Source organism: Urocitellus parryii, chromosome 11 (assembly GCF_045843805.1).
Source record: "Urocitellus parryii isolate mUroPar1 chromosome 11, mUroPar1.hap1, whole genome shotgun sequence".
NCBI classification, from domain to species: domain Eukaryota; kingdom Metazoa; phylum Chordata; class Mammalia; order Rodentia; family Sciuridae; genus Urocitellus; species Urocitellus parryii.
The window spans coordinates 25,020,964-25,030,550 of NC_135541.1; the positions used below are offsets into that span (position 1 = coordinate 25,020,964).

A 9,587-nucleotide genomic window follows, 5' to 3' on the forward strand; every position below is an offset into this window, starting at 1 on the left:
TCGCTGTGGTATGAAGCAGCTAGAAGGCCCTCACTAGATATGGGCCCTGAATTCTGAACCTCCTATGAACTAAATAAAATTTTGTTAATTATGAATTTCTCAGGCTGTGTAATTCTGTTCTAGCAGCCCAAAACTGACTAAAACATATCCTCAGGGTTTAGGTTCTAACACTCTTCCCAAGGCAACTTTGCAATAGGTGGTTAGCTACAGGATATGCACAGTGATGGACAGAACATCAAACTTAGGATCAGGAGACCTGAGTTCAAGTACCACCCCTATTATGTAATTGTGATATCTTGATTTCCCTATATATAATATAGGAGCAAGGAGAAGAAAAGAAATGTAATAGCTAACATTTACATGCTGCTTTCTGTGTTCTGGTTATTATTCTAAAGATTGTTCAAACATCCACTCATTTAATCATCACAAAAACGGTATGAGAAAGGTATTATCATAATCCTATCTGATAGTTGGGAAAATCAATATTAAGAAACTTATACATCTCCCCCAGGCAGCCTGTGTTCTCATTAGGGCTTTAAACAATGAAGCTATGACCGGGCGATGAAAGTGGCCGCCAGTGCCAGGTTCGGAGAGGTCGTCCCTGAACTCTTCCCCTACGGTTCTTCTTGATCTTCCCTGAATCTTCCACATCCGTGTAGCGAGAAGACGTCTCTGTCGTCATGGGAGGCGGAGACCTGAATTTGAAGAAAAGCTGGCACCCACAGACCCTTCGCAATGTGGAGAAAGTGTGGAAGGCCGAGCAGAAGCCTGAGGCAGAGCGGAAGAAGATCGAGGAACTGCAGCGCGAACTGCGAGAGCAGAGGGCCCGGGGAGAGAGGCAGCGCGATGCCGAGGGTGTGGGGCTGTCAAGAAAAAAGAAGAAAAGTTGGACTGGATGTGCCAGGGTCCTGGTGGGATGGTGAATCGTGATGCGTACCTGCTGGGGCGCCCCATTGACAAATATGTTTTTGAGAAGATGGAGGAGAAGGAGGGGGGATGTTCTTCTGAGACAGGACTCCTTCGGGGCTCTCTTTTTGCTCCGTCTGGTGCCAGTTCCCTGCTTGACATGGCCAGCAAGATCCCCGGGAGGACCCACTCTTCTTCATCGGGAAGAAAGAGGAGGAGAAAAATAGAGAGGTGTTGAACAATCCTGTGAAAATGAAGAAAATCAAAGAATTGTTGCAAATGAGTTTGGGGGAAAAAAAAGGAGAAGAAGAAAAAGGAGAAGAAGAAAAAGAAGCACAAGAAACACAAGCACAGAAGCTCCAGTAGCGATGGCTCCAGCATGGACGCCGAGCCCAGCCGGGGGAGATCTCAAAAGAAGATGGCAGATTCCTTTCCTGTTTTGTCTAAAGTCCCTGGATATGGCTTACAGGTCAGGGACTCTGACCGTAACCAGGGACAACAGGGTACTCTGATGGCTGGGCAGAAGGGAGCATATGGGATGAAGAACCGTTCCTGGCAGCAAGAGCAATAGGGAAGCAGGGTCCCGGGACAAGAGGTCTCGATCCCTAGGCAGAAGGTCACGGCCCCCAGGGCCCAGCAAACTGCACAACTCTAAGGCAAACAGGAGACAGAGGGACCAGACTAAGAGCCCATCACCTAAAAAGGAGGTCTATCAGAGGCGGCATGCTTCTGGATATACCAGAAAACTCTCAGCAGAGGAACTGGAACGAAAACGGCAGGAGATGATGGAAAATGCTAAGTGGAGGGAAGAGGAGAGGCTGAACATCCTCAAAAGGCACGAACGGGAACGGAGGCTGGAGAAGCGAGACTCCCGGGATGGGAAGTTCATCCACCGCATGAAGCGAGAGAGTGCATCTACTTCTTCCCTGGAGGATCCGGTGAAACGGAATATCCACTCTCTACCGAGAACCTCAGTGGCTCTGGAGAAGAACTTTATGAAAAGATGAAAACCATTCTTTTTCTTATTGGTTTTCCTGAATTTTTCAGGGAGGCTGCTAACCCCTTAAAAATTCTCTTTATAAGAGTTCAGTGACTTCTTCCACAGATTTCAAACCACCACTGTTCAAAGTGACCCTCGCCCATCAATTCCTGAAATATTTTGCTTCCTTTGTGAATCAGTGTGACCTGATTATGAGATCCTAAGTAGCTTTTGCAGTATGCAGAGTGGGTTTTGACTCTGTTTTAATGGGCAGGCACTGAGCCATACCATTGGGAATATTCATCTTACTCTGGAAGGCAGCCTGCTGGGTTTGTGATGCTCATGACACCTCTTTCCTCACACTTGTGTGAATAGACCTATTTCACTGCCTCAGGATAGATCCTTCCATTCTGATCTCTCTCCAGAGCCACTTGGATAGATTGTGCTAACTGGGATACATGAATTTACTTGATCTAGTAAATAATATAACAGAATGATGTCAGATTAGGGAACAGCCAAGTGAGTGACAAAGGACCTGGAAGAGAATACAAAAAGCTCTAAGTGAACTGTTAACTATTTGGTTTGTAAAAATATAATGTGTATATGTACAAATGCATATTTTTTTTACATACTTTAAAAAAAAGTTTAGCTTTGTGAGAGTATCTTGTTTGCTAAGTGATTTTATTATGTAATATAGTACAGCCACAATGAACCTTGTGAGTGGCGCAGTAAGGTAGGTCAGCTTATTTTTCTCTGAATAGGGCACATTTAGGAGAAGCCTGGGATTATCGATAGAATCTAGGCTATCTATCTGATCTCCCTGCTCCAAGTCTCCCCTGTGTGAGCAGTGCAGCAGTATAGGCGAGTTTTTAGGAGTCCGGACCACATTGCTATTATGTTCCCTGCTCCTAAAAGAAAATAAAATGGAAGCTGTTTATTACATGGCTTCTTATTTTATCATGTACAATGCTAGATTTTCAGGGGTTGTTTCCTACTATTTTGTAGCTATTAAAAAAAAAAAGTTGGGCTGGGGATGTGGCTCAAGCGGTAGCGCGCTCGCCTGGCATGCGTGCGGCCCGGGTTCGATCCTCAGGACCACATACAAAAAAATGAAGATGTTGTGTCCGCCGAGAACTAAGAAAAAATAAATAAATGTTAAAATTCTCTCTCTCTGTCCCCCTCTCTCTCTCACTCTCTCTTTAAAAAAAAAAAAAAAAAAGTTCCCCCAAACAAAAACAAACTCAAGTGGCCACTTCCCTGTTTTAACTGCTTTTCCCTTTATTCCTTCACCAGAAGCCCTCATTTGACAGGAATTTCCTAGACAATTTTTTGTTGAACTTTTTTTGTAAGTGAACACGATATCTTTTTTTTCTCTTTTTTTATTGGTTGTTCAAAACATTACAAAGCTCTTGACATATCATATTTCATACATTAGATTCAAGTGGGTTATGAACTCGCATTTTTACCCCAAATACAGATTGCAGAATCACATCGGTTACACATCCACATTTTTACATAATGCCATATTAGTAACTGTTGTATTCTGCTACCTTTCCTATCCCCTACTATCCCCCCTCCCCTTCCCTCACATCTTCTCTCTCTACCCCATCTACTGTAATTCATTTCTCTCCTGTTTATTTTCCCATTCCCCTCACAACCTCTTATATGTAATATTGTATAACAATGAAGGTCTCCCTCCATTTCCATGCAATTTCCCTTTTCTCTCCTTTTCCCTCCCACCTCATGTCTCTGTTTAATGTTAATCTTTTCTTCCTGCTCTTCCTCCCTGCTCTATTCTTAGTTGCTCTCATTATATCAAAGAAGACATTTGGTATTTGTTTTTTAGGGATTGGCTAGCTTCACTAAGCATAATCTGCTCTAGTGCCATCCATTTCCCTGCAAATTCCATGATTTTGTCATTTTTTAGTGCTGTGTAATACTCCATGGTGTATAAATGCCACATTCATCTATTGAAAGGCATCTGGGTTGGTTCCACAGTCTAGCAATTGTGAATTGTGCTGCTATGAACATCGATGTGACAGTATCCCTGTAGTACGCTCTTTTAAGGTCTTCAGGGAATAGTCCGAGAAGGGCAATAGCTGGGTCAAATGGTGGTTCCATTCCCAGCTTTCCCAGGAATCTCCATACTGCTTTCCAAATTGGCCGCACTAGTTTGCAGTCCCACCAGCAATGTACAAGAGTACCCTTTTCCCCACATCCTCGCCAGCACTTGTTGTTGTTTGACTTCATAATGGCTGCCAATCTTACTGGAGTGAGATGGTATCTTAGGGTGGTTTTGATTTGCATTTCTCTGACTGCTAGAGATGGTGAGCATTCTTTCATGTACTTGTTGATTGATTGTATGTCCTCCTCTGAGAAGTGTCTGTTCAGGTCCTTGGCCCATTTGTTGATTGGGTTATTTGTTATCTTATTGTCTAATTTTTTGAGTTCTTTGTATACTCTGGATATTAGGGCTCTATCTGAAGTGTGAGGAGTAAAAATTTGTTCCCAGGATGTAGGCTCCCTATTTACCTCTCTTATTGTTTCTCTTGCTGAGAAAAAACTTTTCAGTTTAAGAAAGTCCCATTTGTTGATTCTTGTTATTAACTCTTGTGCTATGGGTGACCTATTAAGGAATTTGGAGCCCGACCCCACAATATGTAGATCGGAGCCAACTTTTTCTTCTATCAGACGCAGAGTCTCTGATTTGATATCTAGCTCCTTGATCCACTTTGAGTTAACTTTTGTGCATGGCAAGAGGAGGGGATTCAGTTTCATTTTGTTGCATATGGATTTCCAGTTTTCCCAACACCATTTGTTGAAGATGCTATCCTTCCTCCATTACATGCTTTTAGCTCCTTTATCAAATATAAGATAGTTGTAGCTTTGTGGATTAGTCTCTGTGTTCTCTATTCGGTACCATTGGTCCACCCGCCTGTTTTGGTACCAGTACCATGCTGTTTTTGTTACTATTGCTCTGTAATATAGTTTGAAATCCGGTATCGCTATACCGTCTGATTCACACTTCCTGCTTAGAATTGCTTTTGCTATTCTGGGTCTTTTATTTTTCCATATGAATTTCATGATTGCTTTATCTATTTCTACAAGAAATGCCATTGGGATCTTGATTGGCATTGCATTGAACCTATAGAGAACTTTTGGTAATATCGCCATTTTGATGATGTTAGTTCTGCCTATCCATGAACAAGGTATATTTTTCCATCTTCTAAGATCTTCTTCTATTTCTCTCTTTAGGGTTCTGTAGTTTTCATTGTATAAGTCTTTCACCTCTTTTGTTAGGTTGATTCCCAAGTATTTTATTTTTTTTGAGGATATTGTGAATGGAGTGTTTTTCCTCATTTCCATTTCAGAAGTTTTGTCGCTGATATACAGAAATGCCTTTGATTTATGTGTGTTGATTTTATATCCTGCCATTTTGCTGAATTCATTTATTAGTTCTAGTAGTTTTTGGGTCTTCTAGGTATAGAATTATGTCATCCACAAATAGTGATAATTTAAGTTCTTCTTTTCCTATTTTTATTCCTTTAATTTCTTTCGTCTGTCTAATTGCTCTGGCCAGTGTTTCGAGAACTATATTGAATAGAAGTGGTGATAGAGGGCATCCCTGTCTTGTTCCAGATTTTAGAGGGAATGCCTTCAATTTTTCTCCATTCAGAATGATGCTAGCCTGAGGCTTAGCATAGATAGCTTTAACAATGTCGAGGTAAGTTCCTGTTATCCCTAGTTTTTCTAGTGTTTTGAACATAAAGGGATGCTGTACTTTGTTGAATGCTTTTTCTGCGTCTATCGAGATGATCATATGGTTCTTTAAGTCTATTGATGTGGTGAATAACATTTATTGATTTCCATATATTGAACCATCCTTGCATCCCAGGGATGAATCCTACTTGATCATGGTGCACAATTTTTTTGATGTGAACACGATATCTTTATTTCATTTTTATGTGATAGGTCAAACCCAGTGCCTCACAAGTGCTAGGAAAGCGTTCTCTACCACTGAGCTACAACCCGCAGTCCCTCCTAGGCACTTCTGAGTCACAAGTTAGCTGAGCTATTTCTTTGTTCTTCTAACTTCTAATTCTGGTTAAAATGTATTTGGATTTTTATTTTTGAGCACTTATGATGCCAGACACTAATGCTTTAAAAAAATTTTGCCCAGAGAGAATTTAACATACTTTTGTTATTCATTAATCACCTCATTCTACTGCCCTATGCTACAGTTAATTATGGTTTTTATTACTTGGTAATAAAGGTTACATTTATTTTTGTAAATGTCAAGAGTAAAAAAAACAATTAAGCTATATGGTCTCTTGTTATATGAAAATTATGATAAGTGTTTATTGATTTACAGTTGCAAAATGACTGCTTTGAAACATAGTACTTTCTGTCCAAGTTCTTTGGACTCTACATTAGAACCAGAAACTAAAGACATCAGGAATCTCTTTCTGTTTTCTCTTGTCATGTCATTCTTTCTCTGCATACCATTGCTCAGCTTCTTGTTCCATATGGCCTACTCACAGCATGGTAGGAGATGGCCTACCCACAGCTTCCAAGTATACACCTCCTCCGTTCAACCTCCCATGTTGAACTGGATATTCCTGATACTAATTATAAATTTCTGAGTGGGGGGAACCATATTAGCTCAGCTTGAATCAAGGATTTGATTGCTAATCCAGTGAAAGAGGCCACAGGGCAGAATTATGTAACACATGTTATCTGCCTGGGGGAGAAGCAGGTAGACACTGCAGAAGGCAAGTACTTTAGATGCTTGGTCTTTCTAAATTACAATTTAGGCATTTAGGCCTTATACTGTGTTTTTTTCTGCTGAGGGATTATAATATGTGTCTGTCTCTATGGGAAAACCTCTGTCTACTTCAGGCCTGGCAGCTAGTCTCTACCTTTCAGGGAATGTTCACCTATAGTGGAAGAGCCCTCCTCTAGCAATCTGAAGTCCTGGGATCAACTTCTAGTCCACAACTTACTAGGTGGGTAACCTCAGGCAAGTTATATAAACTTCCTGAGCCTCTGTGTACTCATTTCAGAAAAATCAGAAAATACAAACAATTGTAACTAGAAAAAGAAAACCACCCTCTTTGTCCCCTTCTTTCTTCTTTTCTCTAGGATCTTTCTTATGTAATAGGCACAAGCACAGCCTGAAGGAGCCTGAGGGTTTAGTTTCAAAGCTTTGGCAGGGTCTTTGTGTCTTTGTGTAGAAAAGGGAGAAGCTATGAAAAGTTACCTGCCTCTTCAATAAATAGACTTGCTCATTATTCCCAGCAGGGCTAAGAGAGCACAGTTTGAAAGGACAAGGATCAAAGAAATAAAACTACAAAGAGGAGTCCTAACTCCATTGTGAGAGAGGCAGTTTTGCAAATTATAAGTAAAGGCAGTGAGTTTGCTAGGGTAGGAACAAATCCTAAAACGTAGGGGGATTGTATAAACCTCCAGGGGAAGGTAGCTGAGGAGGTGTAATATAGGACAAGATGGGATGTGTGGGTTCCCCCTTCCTGTTCTGACATAACCAGGGCTACTCCTATCACATTAAGCCCCTTGGTACAAATTATAAAAATCTGCTCCCTGTCTCAGTGGCACTTCTCACTATTTGGTGAGAGCAATGTGGGCTGGGCATTTTGTACATTGCATGACTTCCAAGGCTACGCTTAGTAGCTCTGAGTGACAGCCCTCATTGTTGACTGATGGGCTGAAAGGGACAATCTGTCAACAGGAATGGACTCAAATGGAGACAGAACAGGCTGATGTACAGGATTCTCCACCATCTCAAGACATAACTTATAGAATAAGAAAAGCTCTGTACTGAGATCACTTAAAATTGCCTCTAACCTCCAATCTCAAGCCCTGTGGAGCCTCCTTAAGAATCTTGGGAATTCCCATGGATTACATTCTTATGTCATCCCTTTGGTTTTCGGATTTCTTCCACATATATGATGTCATCTCTCCTCCAAGTTTTATAAATACCACTCACACTAAACATTCATTTAGGTAGTAGGGATTCTAAAAGATTTGGAAATGGAGACAGGGAGAAGATGAATCAAGTGTTTATTGTTTGTGTGCTTTTGCAGTATTAGGGATTGAATTCAGGTCTTCTGTGTACTAAGCAAGCACTCTGCCACTGAGCTATATCCCCAGACTGAAGCAAGTGTTTAAATTGAAGTGAAATAGGTACACTTGAACTTTTCTCTAGGGACAATTCTGTTTTTTAGTTTTGTTTTTTTTTTGTCATTGTTTGTTTTTGGTACTGAGGATTGAACCCAGGGGCACTTTACCGTTGAGCTACATCCCCAGCACTTTTTATTTTTTATTTTAAGACAGAGTCTTGCTATGTTTCTTAGGTGCTTGCTAAGTTGCTGAGGCTGGCCTCAAATTTGTGATCCTCTTTCCTCAGCCTCCTGCGCTGCTGGGATTATAGGTGTGCACCACTGGGCCCAACTGCACTAGGAACAATTCTGATCTTAAATTTTTTTTCATTTATCCAACCATTCAAGGGGGCAATTTGAAGTTAAGTCTGCATATACCCAACCTTAATCTTGTAGAATTTTTCTGATTTCCCTTTCTCCCCTTGACATCTCCTCTTATGCAGAGTTATTTAGCTTTCTCCAGTTCTGAACCTCTGACTTGAATATCTAAACCCACCAAGTAGGATCTTGTATTTAATAGAACTATCCTATTTACAATGATATTATATGTGGTACAGTTGTAAGAAGCTAAGGAAAAAAGCAATGGCCTTTTTCAACCATACAATTTGCTGGTAAAGCTCCTGGGCATATGACACTGAATAGATAGGAGGGAAGCACAGAATATTAGGTAAAGTTTAAAACCAGAGTGATTTTTTTTCTTTTTTAATTTTTAATTTGTTACATATGACAGCAGAATGTAGAGTGATTTTTTATTTTTTTTTATTTATTTTTTTTAATAATAAATTCATTATTATTTTTTTTTAAAGAGAGAGTGAGAGAGGGGAGAGAGACAGAGAGAGAATTTTTTTTAATATTTACTTTTTAGTTCTCCGCAGACACAACATCTTTGTTGGTATGTGGTGCTGAGGATCGAACCCGGGCCGCACGCATGCCAGGCGAGTGCGCTACCGCTTGAGCCACATCCCCAGCCCCTAGAGTGATTTTTTAACCAGACTGGTAACTTGAGTTGTTACCTTGACCTCTGAGCTGAGAAATTGCAATGTTGTGCACATCTAATTTAACCAGGAATATCTTGATCTTATCAATTTGATATATAAGTGGAAAATAAGATATATCAATAATGAAATCTTCAATTTGTCATTCCCTGAAGTATAGATGAGATGAAGTTGGGTTTTGGGTTCTGAGAATTATATACTTTTGAGAGTAATTTTTAGTGGTGATTCATAAACATCAAAATAAAAATTTTTAAAGAGCTGGGGTAGTTGGGCATGGTGGGGCACACTCATAATCCCAGCAGTTTGAGACTAGTTCAAAGCCAGTCTCATCAAAAGCAAGGTGCTAAGCAACTCAGTGAGACCCTGTCTCTAAATAAAATACAAAATAGGGCTGGGGATGTGGCTTAGTGGTCGAGTGTCCCTGAGTTCAATCCCTGGTACCCCCCGCCAAAAAAAAAAAAAGAAGGGCTGGGGTATACTTCAGTGGTAGTGCACTTAGCTAGCAAGTGTAAGGCCCAGGATTGGATCCCC

General features: G+C 40.6%; 1 pseudogene; it reads left to right on the top strand.

Moving 5' to 3' along the window:
• Positions 1–615: 615 nt before the first annotated feature.
• Positions 616–1,913, top strand: LOC113186036 (pre-mRNA-splicing factor CWC25 homolog pseudogene; annotated as a pseudogene).
• Positions 1,914–9,587: the final 7,674 nt, after the last annotated feature.